Source organism: Podarcis vaucheri (genome assembly GCF_965113315.1).
Source record: "Podarcis vaucheri genome assembly, chromosome: 1".
Classification (NCBI taxonomy): domain Eukaryota; kingdom Metazoa; phylum Chordata; class Lepidosauria; order Squamata; family Lacertidae; genus Podarcis; species Podarcis vaucheri.
In genome coordinates this window covers 116,865,256-116,880,313 of record NC_138759.1, presented here as the reverse complement: position 1 = coordinate 116,880,313, position 15,058 = coordinate 116,865,256, and the positions used below count along the sequence as shown (strand labels likewise).

The 15,058-nt window shown below is 43.4% G+C and overlaps 1 long non-coding RNA gene across 1 annotated transcript; it reads right to left on the bottom strand.

Annotated features, from left to right (window-relative positions):
* Window positions 1-11,369: 11,369 nt before the first annotated feature.
* Window positions 11,370-13,271, bottom strand: LOC309532101. Its single transcript, XR_014219597.1, has 2 exons — window positions 13,153-13,271; window positions 11,370-11,601 (listed from the first exon to the last, which is right to left on the bottom strand). It is a non-coding gene; the product is annotated as an uncharacterized lncRNA (long non-coding RNA).
* Window positions 13,272-15,058: the final 1,787 nt, after the last annotated feature.

The following is a 15,058-nucleotide window of genomic DNA, read 5'->3' as shown; positions in this document are numbered from 1 at the left end:
ATTAAAAATCCACCATATCCACTAATCCAGGCATGCAAAGAGGCTCAAAACGACTGCAAAGGACTGTACGCAATTCATTTTAACCTTTTAAAATATTAAAACAGTAAAATAAATTAAAAGCAGTATTACTATTAATGCTGCTAATACTTCAGTAGATTTATTAATGGCCTTCTAAACCACAATCTCAAGGCGACATACACATAAGCTAATTAAAAGTAGTTAAAAAACAACAAAAAAACAACAACATACTCTACGATAGAAATATTTATTTATACCCCGCCTATCTGACTGGGTTTCCCCAGCCACTCTGGGCGGCTTCCAAAAAAAAAAGAAAAATTAAAAATACATTAAAACATCAGTCATTAAAAACTTCCCTAAACAGGGCTGCCTTCAGATGTCTTCTAAAAGTCAGGTACTGTAGTTGTTTATTTCCTTGACATCTGATGGGAGGGTGTTCCACAGGGCAGGCGCCACCACTAAGAAGGCCCTCTGCCTGGTTGCCTGTAACTTTGCTTCTTGCAGTGAGGGGAACTGCCAAAAGGCCCTCAGCGCTGGACCTCAGTGTCCGGGCAGAACGATGGGGGATGATGGCAGTTGAAGTCCAACAATATCTGAAGGGCATCTCTTTGCTTACCCCTGGTTTAAAGAAGCACAACACATCAAGCTTGATCCCTACAGCCAGAATAACAAGCCTGTCTAAACAGTACGCCATGCAAAGGTTTTCTCCCACACCTCTCCTTCTCTATTGAAGCAAGAAATAATTTAAACTACAGAATTTAGCGCTCCTTAAAAAGAAGAATAGTGCTCTCTTTACAACAAGCTGTTCTTCTTTTCTTTTCTTTTTTCTTTCCTCCCCTTTTTATCTCAGAATGTAAGTGGCTCTCGAGGCCAACATGCCGCCCAAACACAAAAATCTCAAGTGCTATCAGTGAAGTAATTCGGTCCACAATTCACCAGAAAAAAACAATTCTTCAGAGGCCTGCAGTTGCCGTGCAGTGACATTTCACACAACCCAATTGACAAAATCCACAGAAAAGGCAGGTGCATAGTGGAAAGGGACTGTTTCATCATCTCTTTTCCATTACTGAAACAACATTTTACATTTCTCCAGTGCCTGACGGGCATCATATCAGTTACATTACTACACGCAGTAATGCATTTCAGGAGTGTTCGTTCTTCTCTCTGCATGGCTAAATGTTTACAAGGGGGAGCAAGCACACTCATGTTCTCTATTGCTTTAAAAACCATCTCTGGCCATCCAGTAGCCTATTCAATTGCATTGCCTCAATGGTAGCAGAATGGGATCCAAAGCCAATATTCACACTTTCCATCATTTGGCCTGCAACATTTTTTCCCAGAACACCACCACTAATCTGATCTCTTTTAAGTCTCTGAACCTTTTGAGTTACAGTGGTGCCTCAACTTCGGGTTACACTTAGGGTTACAAACTCCGCTAACCCGGAAGTAGTACCTCGGGTTAAGAACTTTACCTCACGATGAGAATGGAAATTGTGCACCAGCGGCGCAGTGGCAGAAGCGGAAGGCCCCATTAGCGAAAGCGCGCCTCAGGTTAAGAACGGTTTCGGGTTAAGAAAGGACCTCTGGAACGAATTAAGTTCATAACTTAAGTACACAAATCTCATAGAATTGTAGAGTTGTAAGGGACCCTGCAGTGCCCTCTTGTGTTGGTGCCCAGTGTGGCAATACCAGCCACACTTTCCCAAAACCATTTCTGGAGATCCAACCTCTGCCTAAAAACCTCCAAGGAAGGAGAGTCCACCAACTCCCGAGGCAGACCGTTCCACTGTCAAATAGCTTAAAATGCAGAACAATGCAGAGCTCTGTAGAACCCAGAAACTTGCACATTTGTACACTATGAAAAGCTATTCCAGAGTAAAAATATACCACCTTGCTTGTTTTGAATTACATACCGTACAACCCTCTGCATCTTTACTCAGAAGAATGTTCCAGTGTGAACCTTAAGTTTCCATAGGATTGCAGCCTAACATCGGCTAAATTGCAGACTCCAATGACAGACTCTTCTCGATGGTTAGCGCAGATTATATGGTTCTAACAATGCCCAAGTTTATCACTAGCACAGTATGTCACCATGAGATGTATTCTAACCACGTGGTCAGCAATTGCAGAGGTTGCCGGGAACGGCATGATGAAAAGCGACAAAGAAAGCTCCAGCTGTGCACACCGTTCCCTTGTCCAAGGATAAATGGCTCCGTTGGATTTCGGCCATTATCTGCAGCTGAGTTATTGTTTTGCCAAACAACTTTGCTGCTCGCTGCAGCCAGATTACCCTGGCTGCCAAGAATGTGAGTTGCGGAATTGCCATGGCTGGAATGATGTACCCTGGTGCCACCTTCTCTGCCGGGGGTTGCTTCTCCATGAACACCTGCACGACAGGCAGAAATTAAACAGGTGGTGCTTTTCTCTACCTGGAGAGTCAGAGTGCTGGAGAAAACTTTGCCTGCTATATGTCTACCTGTGAGACAGCTCTTAAAGTAGCCCAGCCCCTAAAAGGATTGACTTTGCATGGCAGATTTCACCAGTAGCTGTTGTCTGATAACTCAGCTGGTTAAAAAGTGGTGCTGGGGTAACACCAAGGTCAGTGGCGTAGCGTGGGTTGTCAGCACCCGGGGCAAGGGAAGTAATTTGCGCCCCCTAACCCATGGATTTGCGCCCCCTAACCCATGGATTTGCGCCCCCTAACCCTAACCCCCAGATGTTGCGCCCGGTGTGGCCGCCCCCCCCTGCACCCCCCACGCTACGCCACTGACCAAGGTTGCTGGTTTGATCCCTGCATGGGGCAGCTGCCTATTCCTGCACTGTAGGGAATTGGACTAGAGGATCTTTAGGGTCCCCTTCCAACTCAACAATCTTATGATTCTACGATAATGGAACTAATTGGCAACAATGGGTTAAAACGACTCCCTTATCAGCAAACTGCAGGGCAAGAAATTCCCTGCACAAGGCACCACCCACGAAACATGCTGTGTGAGCCACTCCATTTATTTTTCACAGCCTTCTGAAGATGTCAATTGGTACAAAGTCTAGGTTTGTTGTGCAGTACAAATGTTGGCAGACTCAGGAGCAGAGTCACAGCCTGCTTTGAGTGATCACATCTCAGTAACACAGACCTTGCCATAAGAATATGGAGCCAAACGTCAGAGGCATTTCTACAGCGTTGCCAGCGATCCTTTGTTTTAAGAGAGGACCCTTGTTCCAGGTAACCCCACAGCAGATGATGCACATTTATTATTTCTACACATCATCAACCATGCAGACAACACTTATTTCAGCAAAACTGTTTTGAGATCACCATCTCCAAATGACAGGCGTCTAAAAACTGCAAAGAAATTCCCCTTTCCCCCAGAGCTTTTCAAAAGGCTGGGCCTCACAGGAGTTGGCTGCTTGTACTGAAGCAACAGCACAACAAAGAGACCCCCAGATATGAAAATGGCACTGTATGGAACCAAGAATCGATGCATCAAAAGTAATAATGTTATAAGTAAACAACAGGGTGTGATATATATCTGGAGATGGCACACCGGCTGAAAGTCTGTTTTGGCTAATTTGTCTTTTTCAACTCTGTCCAATTAATCCAGTGTCCTTGGGAAGAGTGATAACCGTACAAGCCAAGCTGCTTACATGCACTACAGACTGATGGAACCTCTTTTGCCTGTGTAGCTGTTTTTTTGTTTACAGATTGCTAGCAACGCCTCCACTAGGTATGTCAGTTTCTCTTGAGTGTACAGGGTCGGAGCTGAGCACCAGAGCAAGTTGGGAGGGGTCATGACATGTTATAGCTGGGACCCTAACAGACCAGTGGGGTGTAGTGGTTAGTGTTGTACTAGGACGTGGGAGATCAGGGTTCAAATCCCTACACAGGCATGAAGCTGACCTTGGATCAGTCACTATCTTTTGCATGTTCAGACCCAGAAACCTCCCCCCTAAATAAATTCACACCTGACTCAAATTTTGGTTTGTTTTTTGGCAGAATTTCAGCCACAACTTTATTGATTACAGAAAGTGACTGGTTGCATAGGCTCTGGTTTGACTAGCTCCCTGCCATGCAGGTAGCGCTGACCCCGGGCACCAGCATAGGTCAGCCAAGGGTGAACACCTGGATAAGCGGAAAGCCGGGAACAGGCTATCTCCGCCATCCAAATGCCTCCCTGGACTCAGGCATGGGCACAACCCCCTCTCAGGGGTTGACCAAACCATTGAGTCCCTGGATTCCTTTAATGGAATACCCTTCACATAGGGATGGCGAGAGCGTTCTCCCATCCCTATCACCTGAACCAGAGCCTATCCGCAACCTTACAAGTTGTGACGATTTGCTACGTGGCAGGCGAAAGCCAAATGGCAACAGCCAATCAGCCATGGGGAAAATTCCTGCCGTGCCTCTGTCTCAATGACAGACGACACACGACAGCATACCAAGGTCAAGCGCAAAGCCCTAAAAGTAGGGAGAGGTGGGCGGATGTTCTGAATGCACATGCTGAAAGAGGAAGCTCTGGGTCACATGCATGTTTGGACTGCCTCCCATTGGCCAGATTGCACCCAGCTTCGAGGGACCTACCAATCGGGTGTTGTGGCTGACCAATCGTACCCACCCACAACACAGGGTGTCAGTTTTCCAGGTCTCACCGCAATACGTGCCCTCTTTAAGGGAGGACCCAATTTAGCCTAACCTGCCTCAAAGGGTTGACAGACCCTCCAAGTGTCTCTATTTTCCAGTCCCAGATTTACAGAATATTCCACTGTTCCTTAGGACATCTCTATTTGCATTGGAGAAACGTTGGAGGGCATGGAATTATACGACCCCCTGAGCCAAGGAGATAAGTACAGTAACAATACAACATTTAGGAGACATCTGAAGGCAGATGTTTAATGTTTTAAGGTAAAGGTAAAGGTACCCCTGCCCGAACGGGCCAGTCTTGACAGACTGTGGGGTTTGTGCGCCCATCTCACATTTATTGGCCGGGGGCCAGCGCTGTCCGGGGACACTTCCGGGTCACGTGGCCAGCGTGACAAAGCTGCATCTGGCGAGCCAGAGCCGCACACGGAACGCCGTTTACCTTCCCGCTGGTAAGCGGTACCTATTTATCTACTTGCCCCCGGGGGTGCTTTCGAACTGCTAGGTGGGCAGGCGCTGGGACCGAACAGCGGGAGCGCACCCCGCCGCGGGGATTCGAACCGCCGACCTTTCGATCGGCAAGCCCTAGGCGCTGAGGCTTTAGCCCACAGCGCCACCCGCGTCCCGTTGTTTAATGTTTTATTATGTGTTTATATATGTTGGAAGTCGCCCAGAGTGACTGGAGCAACCCAGTCAAATGGGTGGCATATAAATAATAAAGTTATTATAATAATGGAATAGGAAATCCCTATTTTCATCAGAGAAATGTTGTTTTGGTGATAAAACAAGAAGGGGAAGAATTGTGTCCATCACCTTCAGCACTTTGAAAGACAGGGGAAATATACCGGTACATGTAATAATAAATAACTAAACTTCTATACTGTGCAGAATGTACAACAAAGCACAAAATTGGTTGTACATTCAAAGGACTCCTATACCACTTTAATAGCCATGACTTCCCTAAAGAATCCCGAGAACTGCAGTTTGTGGGTAAAAGATTACTAGGCTCCATAGTTGTTCCTTTCCATTAAGAACCATCCAATTCACCAAACAGAAGAGATCACACAAATGCCATGAGGTAGGACTTTCTTCTCTGGCTCTGTGATGTGTGTCCTGATTTGTGACCTGCATGTTAAAGAGCTCATTACCGATGCCCCACGCATCCGTTCCCCCAGTAAGTGCTAACGTTAAACTTTAAAGAAGGAATGTTATATTCTTGAAAGATGAATTTATTAAATCAAGTCCTGACCTTTTCAAGCTTACGCAGGCAGAGTATTACATTTTAAGCACACAAAGGCAAAATTCTCCCCATATCGCTCCTTGTCTCCTTATAGCATATTGTGTCATCAACAAATTTCTTATCTTATTTTTAAAGGCACAACTCAAAGTGCCCAATTCAAAGTGCTGGTTTAGACATGTAAAACTTTGCCTCCTCCCATATGAACTGACCCAGATCCTGCAATCATCATCTGAGGCCCTTCATCATGTGCCTCCTCCATGAGAGGTCCAGAGGGTGGCAACGCGAGAACAGGGCCTTTTCTGCAGTGGCTCCCCATTTGTGGAATGCTTGCCTGATGCCTTCATTGCATATCTTTAGTTGCCAGGGGAAAACTTCCCTCTTTAATCAGGCCTTTGACCTTTTAACTAGTGGTGGCCTTTAACTATCTGTGGGTGGGATGATTTTAATGTATTTCTTTTCCTACTTGGTTTTAATGTATCTAGGTTTTTTGTTTTTTGTAAGTCACTTTGGGTTGCCCTGGGCAAGATGAAGTGACTAACACATTTAATAATTTAATTTAATTTAGCAAGGTTATGCTTTAAATTCTACAAGGCAGGCTTAAGCAGTATGTGGACCGAGAACTCCCAGAAGTGCAAGCTGGATTTCGAAGGGGCAGAGGAACCAGAGACCAAATTGCAAACATGCGCTGGATTATGGAGAAAGAGAGTTCCAGAGAAACATCTACTTCTGCTTCATTGACTAGGCAAAAGCATTTGACTGTGTCAACCACAGCAAACTATGACAAGTTCTTAAAGAAATGGGAGTGCCTGATCACCTCATCTGTCTCCTGAGAAATCTCTATGTGGAACAAGAAGCTACAGTTAGAACTGGATATGGAACAACTGATTGGTTCAAAATTGGGAAAGGAGTATGACAAGGCTGTATATTGTCTCCCTGGTTATTTAACTTATATGCAGAATTCATCATGCGAAAGGCTGGGCTGGATGAATCCCAAGCTGGAATTAAGACTGCCGGAAGAAATATGCAGATGACACAACCTTGATGGCAGAAAGTGAGGAGGAATTAAAGAACCTTTTATAGAGGGTGAAAAAGGAGAGCGCAAAATATGGTCTGAAGCTCAACATCAAAAAAATGAAGATCATGGCCACTGGGCCCATCACCTCCTGGCAAATAGATGGGGAAGAAATGGAGGCAGTGAGAGATTTTACTTTCTTGGGCTCCATGATCAGTGCAGATGGTGACAGCAGTCACGAAATTAAAAGACGCCTGCTCCTTGGGAGAAAGGCGATGGCAAACCTAGACAACATCTTAAAAAGCAGAGACATCACCTTGCCAACAAAGGTCCGTATAGTAAAAGCCATGGTTTTCCCAGTAGTGATGTATGGAAGTGAGAGCTGGACCATAAAGAAGGCTGATCGCCGAAGAATTGATGCTTTTGAATTATGGTGCTGGAGGAGACTCTTGAGAGTCCCATGGACTGCAAGAAGATCAAACCTCTCCATTCTGAAGGAAATCAGCCCTGAGTGCTCACTGGAAGGACAGCTCCTGAAGCTAAGGCTTTGGCCACCTCATGAGAAGAGAAGACTCCCTGGAAAAGACCCTGATGTTGGGAAAGATTGAGGGCAGAAGGAGAAGGGGACGACAGAGGACGAGATGGTTGCACAGTGTTCTCGAAGCTACCAGCATGAGTCTGACCAAACTGCGGGAGGCAGTGGAAGACAGGAGTGCATGATGTGCTCTGGTCCATGGGGTCACGAAGAGTTAGACACGACTAAACAACAACAACACATTTAATAAACAACAACAATAATTACTGAAGAACAACAACAAACAACAACAACGGTTAGGTGACTATTAACCCAGCAAAAATGAAAATGAAAATTCAACTCTAAGCACACAGTTTTGCCATATAATAAATGATTGCTTTTTAGATGTAATGCTAAAATTGGGATTGTTTCCTTTCAACTAGGTTCATGGGTGTAGCCAGGATTTTTGTTGGCAGGGGGCTGGACTTTTGTTAGGGGGGGCAGAACCTCAGCTATGTTTTGTTATTTATTTTTATTGATTTAAGGGGGAGCAGCTGCTCCTCCCTGCCCCCCTTGGCTATGCCCATGACTAGGTTGAATGTAACAACTGAAAATCAGTATTAGATTTAATTTAACAACAACAGCAACAATATCTGGAGGGTCACAGGTTCTCCATTCCTGATTTAAGCTAAGTTCAGAGTGGAGTCCTCGATGAAGATGCCAGAGGCTGAACCTGAGATGTTTTGCATGCAGAGGGGTGCTTGTAACATTAGCAAGGCATAAGCAATAGTTTTGAGTTCTTATAAGCTGCTACATCAGAATATGGGTTTAGATGCACATTTATTAATTTTTTAAAAGTTTTGAAAGCTCATTAAAATTGACATGAATCAGAAAGATTGCAGCTGGAATACATGTTCTTCTATATGTTCCCATTACAAAGTAAGGTTATTTTTCTTTTTATACCACATTTTGGTCAGCCAGAGAGATAAGGCTATCCCTCAGAGATATAGTTGTGAGGCTTCTGCCGCCCTAGATAAAACTGCAACCATTAGAAAGCGATCAGATGAGAGCTGAAAAGTGGGGATAAGGGTAAGCAATAATACCCATATGAAACATCCATATCTATCTTGTGTGCGTGCGTGTGGTTGCGTGTAGATTTATTTTCACACTAATTGCATTTTCTAACTTTAAAACGACCCACCCCCAAGACTTAGAAACAACAATCCTGGGACAGTTTTTAATTGTGCTTAAGAATATTCTTCTTTTTCTTTGACAAAGGCTAAACACCCCCAGAGAACATTTCATTCCTGGGTGTAGTTCTGTTTACTGAGGCCTGCTGTCCCCTGCTTTGATATTTTCATATTTGTAAAGCCTGAGATAATCTTATTTGTTCATGTCTGAACAAATCACCGCATATGATCTTTCTCAAGGGACTCTGGCTTTTGTGTGTGTGCAAACCAAGAGCAATAGAAATAACCTTTACTTACAATCTCAAATTGCAGAAATATAAACCATTTTTCAGATGCATGCACACGTACATTCACCTATCTATATATAAGAGAAGAGCAGGGGAGAAAGATAGCTTATGCTGCCTAAATGAGAAAGTTGAAGAATTGCATACCGCTTTCTCAAACCAGGTATCAAAGGACTGAATTTATGGTGGAACCATTTTTTCGTTTTCAGTAATTAATCTGTGGATTTAGTTCCGGTGGACAAGTCTGGTGCCGCAGCCAAATTTCATTAGTACATGTGCCAAGTTGTACACTCAGCCGCTGGTACATGGTCTTATGGGAACCAGATGTGCTTGCTCATGCTGATAGATGGGATTGCAACAGTTTTCCCCAATCCCAGAAAAAATTTATGGGAGCGATCGCAACTGCAGGAAGCATTGCAGCCCCGTGAACGACTTCCAATTCAGATATTATTTCTTTCATGTGATGGCAGGCCTGGTTGTTAAAGGAGGAGATGCCCAAGTCCTATAGCCTTTTAAATGTGTCTAGAAAGAGGGAGTTACCATTTCGCTGTTTTGTTTTTAACTATGTACTTGTTTTGATTTTTTGGTGAATAACTAACTTATTGGGTTGTTTCCATTTTTATTTTATGTATTTTGTGTTTTAATGTTGTGACCGCCCTGAGACCTGTGGGTATAGGGCAGTATACAAATATAATTTAATCACAACAATAATTATTTTATAATTCAAATGGGGCCTGCAGATCAGGACAAATGGCCATCCGGTAAATGACATTACTCTTTTGGTGATCTTAGTTCCTGCTAAAGATATACTGTCATGAGCACTGTAAACTTAAGTCAGTCTCGGTTTTAAACTGGGAACCCTTCCAGAGAAACACATTAATTAAATAGCTGAGTTAAACGAAGAGTGATTTTTTTATTTAAGATGCTGACGGTCTCCTGGTGTCTTGAATGATGGTCATTGACTTCAACTCACTGTGAATTAGCCCTCTGACACTCTTAACACAGTGGCCATTGGTAGCTACCAGTTATACCCCCTTTCTAGTTATCTACTGAAGCACCTGGCAACACACTTGACAACTTATGGCAGCCATAACAGGCTTTGGTGAGGTGTGCAGGTTTGCTAAGCACCATGATGTAAACTGACGGAGAGGCAGTTAATTTCATTCACATTGATTAAAAAGAAAGAAAGGGGCAGCTGGCATAAACCCGAGGTGTGATTCGCTGTAATAAGATGTTTTAATAATTCAGAGCACTTAATTGCAAAATGTTGACACTATAATATGAAACGGCTTCTGCTATAAACGCCAATATAGTTTCCCATTAATAATTTTTAGGGAATATGTGTGAGGATTCAGGTAAGAGATTTTCAATTTCATCCTTGGAGCAGCTCACTTCAAGTGATGTCAAGACTCGTACCTGGCTTCTAGTTAATATATGTGATGTCTAGTCCTAAGTCTGTGGTGGAAAGAATCTATACATTGCCCTATTTATTTATTTGTTCATCTTTCCACACAAAATGGAGGTCAGCAAACTGACAGTTCTGACAGCCAGCCCAGCTTCTCTTCCTCCTCTCCTTGCCAGACAGAAATTTCATACAGGGAGCAGTAAAAAGAGTGATGTTGGGATATGTTATTGAGGAAACACCATCAACCACTGCTGGAGAAAGCCCCAGCATTTCCAAGTAGGTCTGGAGGAGGTCCCTGTCTAAAATAAACACTGCTAGTCAGAGTTGATAGGACTGAACTGGATGTGAAGTCCAAGCCTGCATGCAAAGTCCAATAATTGTTTCTGTTATTTGTAAAATTTATATCTTCAGGGCAAGCTGTGTAAGAAACTGAGACTCCAGACCCCCCAAGTGTCCCTATTTTCCAGGAACAGTCTCGGATTTACAGAAGCCATCCCAATTTCTGATTTGATCCCTGAATGTCCCACTTTTCCTTAGGACGTCCCTTTGTTCATCTGAGAAATTTTGAAGGGTATGGAGTTATGTGACCCTCGAGCCAAGGACATAAATAACTATACAACCTTAGCAAACATCTGAAGGCAGACCTGTATAGGGAAGTTTTTTAATGTTTAATGTTTTATTCAGGGCTTTTTTCAGGGGGAACTCACAGGAACTGAGTTCTGGCACCTCTCAGGTGGGTGCCATTGCCATTCTAAGCAAATGAGGGAGGTGTTCATGGTGAGTTCTGGCACCTCTTTTTCTAGAAAAAAAGCACTGGTATTATTATATTTTTTATATATGTTCGAAGCCGCCCAGAGTGGCTGGGGCAACCCAGTCAGATGGGCAGGGTATAAATAATAAAATTATTATTATTATTATTATTATTATTATTATTATTATTATCATTATTATCGAATGGGATGTTAATTTCATCAGAGAAATGTTGGCGGGTATGTGTCACACAATAAAATAATAGAACGAACATTAAAGCCCCACAAAACAGCACAAAAAGCTTTGACTCTAAATGAGCACAGTTTGTTTAAAAGTCCACTTCATGTTTCCCCAGCAGTTTTAGCATAACTGGACCCTGATGCAGTTCTGGCCTAGGTTTTACTTAGGACACCAGTTCTCTTATCTCTCCTCAAGCTGGCCACAATTTTTCCTCAAAGCATTTGTCTGAGACCACAGTTGCAGTAATAATACCACGTGCCACTTAGACCCGCTGTCTTCATTTTCCTGGGCTCATCTGTGGATTCTTACAAGCACCTGTGGGTATTCAAAAGGATGTCCTCCCAAGGATGTTGGATTTCATCTTCCAGCACCCACCGCCATCCTGGCCAGTGGTCAGGGATAATGGGAGTCGCCCTTAGTGATCAGCTCTTTAAACAATCTTGTTCCCACATCTGGAAGATGAAAGCTGTTAGAAGCAATCTACTTTTGTGTTGTTCTTTTAATCCTACGTTTAAAAGGAAACTTGCAATATAGATTACTCCCTAGCACCAGAAGCCCACGCTCCCCTCTCTCAGCTTTTAAGCAAAGTCTCTTTGCAGGCTTTCTAATCTCTCATTCACATGAAGAGCAAAAACCCACCAGCCTAATCTGGTTTTGGATTCAGGTTTCTGGCTGTTGTCCCGGTGTGCTCTTTGGCAGAAGACTTTGAACACGCTCTGCACGTTTGGGCTTTAAATAGAAATCCTTTCTCTGCAAAGCTATTTTGGGAGAAGGTAGGGGGGGTAGTGAAATTCAAAAGGGGCAATAAAGGGGGGGGTCGTTCTTTACCAAGGCAGAACAAAAACAAAGGACCTGAAAGACAAAACTGAACATAAAAAAGTTTTGTAGTCTAATCCCTCTCCACTTGAACCCCAGCCCTTAATTTCCAAAGGTCAAATTTATATCCAGTTTTCATTATGCCATGATATAGGGACAGCGGAAACACTTCCTAAAGTTATTTCTGTGAAGGAAGTCATGTCCAAAATCCAGAGAAACACACAGTGTCTGGCCCATTATCAGCTATTGAACTTTATTCACGTTTTTAGATCAATAAACATAATAGTATATTATATCAGACTCAAGATGCCACTAATTCCAGTGAAATATTTTGAATCTAGAGTCTATTCCAAAATAATACTTTAAAAAATCTGAATTTCATATTGACTTCTTAACCTTAATAGCTTTCCCCCTTTAGTGATGAAATGGATTCAAGTGACTAAATTTCACAGCACACATTCTTTTTTAGCCAAACTTTCCAAACTTTTCCTCTTTTTCGTGATTTTTCTTCTTGCTATTAGAATCAGATTATTTACCATTTGTTGACGTCTAGGATGCAATGTAGCCTTGATATTAGTGAAGCAATAACCGCAGTAATGAGGTAGGAAGTTATATTTGTATTTGTGTAGCTTAGAAAAATCTAATCCTCAAGTGCTGCAGTTTGTTTTTTAATCAATTTAGGAGTCAGATTGCACAACATGAAAGAGCACATTCCCATGTCTTGCTCGGTCTGCCCAATAGCGCCCCACTAAATGAGAATTGGAAAACTGGTTTTGCACAGATTCTTGTTAGAACGAACAGAAATTTGGCTGCTAATAATATAGCCTTGTCAGCTTTAGGCCTAAGCCGGAACACATAAAGCTGGAGATAAGATTATAGCCCTTGCTTGCAAGCTCTGGTTCTATCTAATTGCCACACATGATGTGTTTATGCATTGTGTCCAACATCCCAGAATAAGCAAGCAAATTGGGCATCAACATATGAATGGAATTTACTCACGGAATCCAAGCCATGGTCCCGCCAGCAAATTAAATGGTTGGGATTGCTTACTAGTTTGATTGTCATTATAATGCAATAATTTCTTCCCACCATCTCCTCTGGAACAAGGACTGTCCCCCATACACTCTTCATGATCAGGAGTGATGGTAGCAACTTGCTTAGCAGCCGCTAGGAAAAAAAGAATGTTCAATATGAACATTCAAAGCGATGGATGTGCCATCTCCCCTCTTCCACATACATTCTGCAGACTATCTAAATGAAATCTGGAACCCTTGGAATAACCATTATGTGACGGTGTAATGTTCTTTCCAGGGAATGGCTGGGAAGGAAGGAGCCAGGCTTCAGGGAATTGGCTTCCTACCCTGTGGCCAGGAATGATAAGATCAAACGGAAGGAATGTCTTACCAGTTAGACTCTTTAATAATCACAGCAAGAGAACAAAGGACACATCTCCTAGAAATGGTGGTGCTCCCAGTTAAGGTTCACTCCCCTGCTTTGTCCCTATTAATATACGTCACTCCTACATCTTGTAACCTGAGCTTGTACCCTCTGTGCTTTCTGTTCTAACACTTTCTGAGCTGTTTGTGTCTTTGGGGAAAGGGAGTGAATGCTGTCCAGAGACTGTGAATCTGTTAGCTCTTTCTCTTCTAGTGTTTCATAGAATCATAGAATCATAGAGTTGGAAGAGACCACAAGGGCCATCGAGTCCAACCCCCTGCCAAGCAGGAAACACCATCAGAGCACTCCTGACATATGGTTGTCAAGCCTCTGCTTAAAGACCTCCAAAGAAGGAGACTCCACCACACTCCTTGGAAGCAAATTCCACTGTCGAACAGCTCTTACTGTTAGGAAGTTCTTCCTAATGTTTAGGTGGAATCTTCTTTCTTGTAGTTTGGATCCATTGCTCCGTGTCCGTTTCTTCTCCTAGCTGTTCACCATCCAGTATTTCCCAACTTCTGCCTTCTGAACTGTGCCCCTTTGTAAACCACTGTTCCAAATCTATACTGTCCTCTGGCTCCTGGGAAGATTCAGGATCAGGGGGAGTGGGAGGCTCCCACCATTCTTCCTCAGTGCAGCCCTGCTCAGCACAGGCCCGGATGGATGGATGGATGGATGGATAGATGGAAGGGTGACCACAAGCCACTAAAGGGAATGTTGCCATCTCTACGAGCAAATGTGCTACTCAAATGACCTGTGAATGAGGTCACAAATGGCAAAGGTGGATGGAGGAGGTGGCTTGTCACTAAAGTGGAAACATTAAAACAGCAACAGATACAATCAAAACAAACTCATGTGGGGTGTTATGGGAGGGACAGTACCTCTAGAGGGAGACATGTTGTGCTCCTTCTGTGATAGTTTGTCCACCTTTGGTTCCCACCCTGCACTCAGCTCTCACCTGTGACTCCAGGAAGCTGTCAGCATGCAACAGCAGCTGCACCCCAGGAAACAGCACTCAGCTGCAAGTGGTTGTGAAGCATCTGTCACATGACTGGCTCATCTGGTGCCACGTCAACACCACAACCTTAAAACGAAACCAAAAACACCGAGCTCCCACAGATTCCGGTAGTTGTGTGGATGAGCCTGGGATCATTTCTGAACTTCAGGTTTAAGTGTGGTGAAGACAGGAGAATGACTGTAATACATAGCGGGTGATGAAGGGGGTGAAATGATCTTGCAGGTGTGCCGCTGTGGAAATGTAGAAGATAAGAATGAATTATAGCAGCGTGGAAAGCTGGAGTGGAAAAGCAGGTACAGGGCCACATTCTTCGTATTTTTCTGCATTACAGATTGCCATCCATCCCACAAGGTGCCCCAAGCTCTGTAATTCTTTGGCCATTTCTAAACACCTAACAGGCTGTTTGGTACTCATTTCAGAAGAAATAATTCAAATGGAGTATCATCAATTACTCCCTGGAAACAGTAGCTTGAAAGCATGAATTATTTTGTACCTTAATAA